The sequence below is a fragment of the Plutella xylostella genome, chromosome 28 (assembly GCF_932276165.1).
Source record: "Plutella xylostella chromosome 28, ilPluXylo3.1, whole genome shotgun sequence".
In the NCBI taxonomy this organism is placed as follows: Eukaryota; Metazoa; Arthropoda; class Insecta; order Lepidoptera; family Plutellidae; genus Plutella; species Plutella xylostella.
The window spans coordinates 7,461,471-7,467,470 of NC_064008.1; positions in this window are offsets into that span (position 1 = coordinate 7,461,471).

Genomic DNA, 6,000 nt, shown 5'->3' on the forward strand with positions numbered 1-6,000 from the left:
TTCATCAGACGCAGTGGATATATCATTCATTAGAATGAGAAAGAGACTATTGCCCATTATTGACCCTTGAGGGACAGAACAATTACCAACATGCTCGAGTTCCGATTTAGCACCACGAACGCATGTGCATTGATGACGCTGTGACAGGAAACTACATATAGTTTTATGGAAATCACCCTCGACACCGTACTTACTCAACTTTTTCAGTATGAGAGAGTGATTAACAAGATCGAAAGCGCGCGACAGGTCGCAGAACATGGCCGCAACCTGTCGCCCGTCCTCGAGCCGGCCCATCACCCGCGCCACGACGTCGCGAGCGGCGTCTACTGTAGACTTGTTAGCTTGGTATGCGTATTGCCGAGTGTTTAACAGTTTATTTTTGGTAAAGTGTTCATCGAGTCTATTGCTAATTATGCGTTCGAATGCCTTAGAAAATATTGGAATTTGAGCTATAGGTCTATAGCTCTTTTCTACATCCATCTCCCCTTTGCCCTTGTACACCGGCTGGACTTTAATCTGTTTGAGAGACTGTGGATAAACACCAGACTCAACGCACTTGTTAAACAACATACATAACAACGAGATTAGTATTGGTGGTACATAATCATATACGTGCGTTGGCATGTCATTTATATCCGTCGAGTTCTTACGTTTAATATTTTTGATCACAGTTATTAACTCTGATAATGTTATTGGCACAAACTGAAACGTTGGTTTTGGCCTGCCATCTAAATATTTCGTCGCAGTCGTAGAACAATGACGGATCTGCAAAACAGCAACTTTACAGGAGAGCCAGTTAAAGTTTTTAAACAACGTTTTGTTCGATAAAATGAAAACGGCTGAAGCAATTCATTTGAAATTTGGTCACATTATTATACGAATGGACATTTGCAATATAGGCTATATAATGAGTCTGTAATAAGTCTAGGTTTCCTGAAAAATCAGATATGTCATTTTTCTATGGATCCTACTATGTCGCATTATATGATACGTCGTTTTTTTACGGACTATCATTGCGTATCTAATGGCGTATTATACTTTTCGTCGTTGTTTTGGGGAATATATGGGAAAATTAAAAGGCGGATCTTTAAATAACCTATTTAGGAGGGTGCTGATTGCGCTATATTATTTTTGGTTTAGGTCCTAAAGATTAAAATTATTTTATAAAATGTTTTTTAAGACCCTATTGTGTCCCATCATCAGCCAATAATCATCCAACACTGAATATAGGCCTCTCCCAAGGAGCGCCACAACACTCTGTCCTCGTCCTTCCTCATCCAGCCACTACCGGGTACCTGCCTAAGGTTGTCCTTGTTTGTGGCCCGAGAATTCGTCCACTCCAACGGTTATCGGTTCTTCGGCAGATATGGCCAGCCCACTACCACTTCAACTTGCACATTTTGACAGCCATGTCTGTAACCTAAGTCCTCAGACGGATACCCTCATTTCTGATATGATCCATCAGAGAAACCCAGCATTGCTCTCTCCATAGCACGCTGAGCGACTGTAAGTCGGTGGTCCAGTACTACCGTGTCCACGTTTCTGCCCCATACGTCATCACTGGCAAGATGCACTGGTTGAAGAAGACTTTTGTCTTCAGGCTCTGAGGTATGGCCGAGGAGAATATGTGACGGAGTTTCCTAACTCAATTGTGACCCACTGCTGGGCAAGAGTCTCTCCCTGGGTTTTCCAGCTATCCCTGTCCATGGCCTCCTCATTCTAGTTCATACTAAACATTAAACATGTCTAGGTCATCCCGCCATCTTCTTTTAGGTCTGCCCTTGTGCCGACGGCCGTTATCGGCTATGCATTCGGTGGCATTTTTTCCCCACCTATCCAGCTGCATACAACAGATGTGCGCCGCCCAGTCCCACTTAATTTTGGCGTCATCCACGTCGAAGGACGCTATCTCGCCCAAGTAAATTACTCATTGACAATGACATATTGTATTTCCTGCCCATCTACCTCAACCCTACGTTTCGTGCTATTGGTCATGACTTTTGTCTTCGACCGGTTCATCTTTAGTCCAACTTCAAGGCTTGCGTGGAAAGCTCTCGCAACATTTGTTGAAGCTCAGGCGCTGAGTGGGGGAATAGGACAATATTGTCAGCAAAATGGAGGTTTGACAATTTTTTGCTTCCTACATTGATGTCCTTGTCTTCCCAGGACTGTGTCAACTTCTTGAAGACCTCTTCGAGGCAACTTGTAATCGGTACAGGGGGTCGCCTTGCATGTCGCACTTTTCAACGGAAACGTCGGACCAGGTTGACCCACTCTCACGTTGGCTGAGCTGTTTATGTAGATAGTAGCAACGAGTTCGATTTAGGTTGGATGAATTTCGTGGTTTAAGGGCGGAAAATATTGCTTGGTGGTGGATACTGTCGAAACCTTTGGTATAGTCAATAAATGCAAGGTAAAGTGGTGTGTTAAACTCATTGAACTTTTCAATAATCTGGTTGAGTGTGTGTAGATGGTTCGTAGTTGAATAACTAGGTCGGAAACCGGCTTGTTCTGGTAGTTGATGTTAGTCCAGCAGAAAACGGATGCGATTGTGAATAAATTTTATGGATTATTTATACATGTGTGATGTCAAGCTAACGGGTCTATAGTTTCCGAGGTCTGATTTCTCACCCTTTTTATGGAGAATGAAGTATTAGAATTACAGAATTTACGAGGAAATTTTCCTGAAACTAATACATGAATTAAGTGGGCTCACCTATTTTAAGAGGGAAAGCCCCAGTATCAATCGAATGCCGATAATGGTGAAACAGCTAAGTAAAATTATCATCGCCAAGCAGTTTTAGATGATCTTTGCATAGCTACGCATAAGATGATACCAATTTCCTTAATTATTTACTGCCCGCAATAAGTAAATTCACTGCTGCCCGATCATGTTGACTCCCCGGCAATGACATTCACCCCTAGAAACAGAGAATTTACTGATTGTAAGCAGTCAATGAACAATGAACGAAATTGCTGTCATCTTATCCGTAGCCATATAAGGATCCTCTCAAACTGCTTCGCGATGATCATTATCCTCAGCTGTTTGACAATTACCAGCATCCGGTTGATGCTGGTAATTGTCAAACAGATGACTTTCCCTTTGCAGTTGATTTAACGATAGCTGGCTGTTATTACATAAATTTAATGTTTGATGTGAATTCTGAGATTGACTGGTTTGGTAACTCATGAAACTCGCTGAAAAAACATAAATCCAAACATCTCACATGATACCGTGCTCCCATAATTCATCACCTGCCTTTGACGGTAGAGGTGATGAACATGGCTCCACAAAAAAATTAGTTACATAATTTAACATTGTTTTTCAGGACATAGTTTTAGAAACATAATAAATTAGCAAAAATGTACTCAAAAATCATAAATTTATTTATTTTCCATTGAAAATACGCAACATTATTAAAGAACAGCGACGTATCTTAAAATAATCCCAAAGAATAACGACGGTTATCTACACACGTCTACCACTTATCCATAGAACAATGTCGGTTTATACAAAACACCATTAGTTAGGACCAGTTAGGACATAGAACATCGTCGCATTTTAAATACCGTCACTAAATATAACAAACAAACAATATTACTTTTTTTAAACACCGTACGTAATTATAACTAACTTCTCAATTATTTTAGCGAAAATCAGGGCTTTCATTTTATTAAAACTAAGTCCCAAGAATAACGACGGTTTTGAGAGACCGTCTTTTTTCCATGGGAGAGGTATGAAAAAAAAAATACTTAGAAAACAGAACTTTTTAAATAATAAATATAGCGAAAAAAACATTTTATGTACTCATTACGTGTTCCATGTGCTTCTACATAGAACACTGACAGAACAAACAAACCGTAGCGCGGGAGCGGGTCGCGGGGGGTGAGGTTCACCGCGGAACATCGACGGAATATCACAAGCGCCCATGTACTACGCGACAAAATCAAAACCGTCTGTGTTCGACTCTGTATTTCACTTATTATAAAAGATTTAAAAAAAAACTTTTGTTGTATTGGTAGATAATGCAATTTTAAAGAAGAATCTGCAATAATCCGAAAATCGAAAAAAATCAGATCCGTCACTGTTCTACGACTGCGACGATTTATCGAGGAACTGCATAGCGACAACAAGGTCGGGTCGCGAGCGAGGGTCGTTGTTGGCCTCCACATAGAAGCGATTGAGGGCGGCGGCGGTGGCGCCCGCGCGCTGCTCCTGGCTGCTGCCGGCAGACTTGCTCACCAGCAGGTCGAGGGCCCCTCCGCGCCGCGCCTCGCTTCGACCGGTTTCAGCCTCGATCACTCTCCACACAGTACGACGCATGTCAGATTTAGGGTTACTGATCTGTTTGTTAATGTATTCGCGACGTGAGTTACGTAATTCCAGAGAATATTCTATCTCGAGCTGCAATAAGCTACTGGTTGATAGGCAATTGTCAAGTTTATTATTATGATTGGCTACGGAGTATTTCAGCTTACGCACTTCACAACGCAACTCTTGAACTTTTGGATTAGCCCAGGAGAAAAGGTTTTTTTTTACAGGATATTTCCTAATTGGAAAGAATACCTCATAGAAGTTCTTAATTACGTTGAAAATTGCGGTAAGTTGATCACAAGGACTTAGCCACTTTTGGAGAACCATATCCCAATTATACAAACATAGGGCCTCATAAAAATTATCAATTTGGAGTTGTGAAAACAGTCGTTTATGGGTTACATCATTAGAATTAGCATGTTGACTTTTTATTTGTGCTACAATAATAACACCAGTGTGATCCGACAAACACATTTCCACAGGCGCTATTTGTAAGATATCAACATTAGGTATATTAGTGTAGGCATGGTCAAGACAAGTTCTACTGGATGAGGTCACTCTAGTTGGGAAATCCACTAACGTTTTAAAACCGTGTTGTTTCAATGTAGAATTTAATCTTTTAGACATTAATGTTTTCACTAGAAGGTCAATGTTCATATCACCAACTATAATTAATTTGTAGGTATTCGATGCGTTTAAATCAAATAAAGCGTTCATAGTAGAAAGAAAAATGTCAATGTCACCTCTATTTTCTCCTTGAGGGGGTCTATAAATACAGACAACAATCAAGTCTAGACCGACGCACTCGACAGCGCATACCTCGACGTGCATCTCCACGGACAGCGCGGCGAACTCCCCGCGCTCGATGGTGAGCAGGTCGGGCCTCACGTAGATGCAGGCGCCGCCTCCCTCGCGGGACGCACGCGCGTAGCTCGCTTTAATGATAATATTAAAAAGGCCTCAACACTCATCCTAAGACTAATGGTCTCAGGATCAATGATCTCATGTGGGTCGCACTCAAATTATGACAGACTATATAAGACATGTGGCCGCCTCGGCTGTGCGGCCGAGACTGCCGTAACAATGACATGCAGTGCACGCGTTGCCCTTCCCCGCTACCCTCCCGCTACCCGCTGTCGTCTTGGGTACCTCGTCCCCTCCGCGTCTTTCACCCCGCAAGGAGGGTCGCCAAGCAACTTGCCAATCTATAATGCAATATCGTCTTAAAAGCAGGCTCCGTTATGTGAAAAGCGTAAGCGGATTAGCCTAATGGTACTTAAAGGCGATTTCGATCAGACGTGATATAAATCTTTAGCGAGTAACCTTATTTTTCTACTTGGTATCGGAATTTATAGCGGCTGTATTCATTCGGTCGGTTCCCTACAAAATCTTATACAGGGTGTTGCAAAAAGGGTATGCTAAGCCCGAAACTGAAATCAGAATTTAAAAATTCGTGAAAAAAAACATTCTCCATAGTAAAAAGTCACGTGACCAATAAAGTTTCTATGGGAAATAAATATTTTTTTTCGCATATTTTGAAATTCTGATTTCAGTTTCGGGCTTAGATATACCATGCTGCACATGTAGGTTTTGGCTTAGAATACCATTTTAGCATAATTCTGTATAGCTAACAATAGTAGATTTTTGTAGTGGGTAGATGATTTCTCGAGTAGAGACCACGAAGA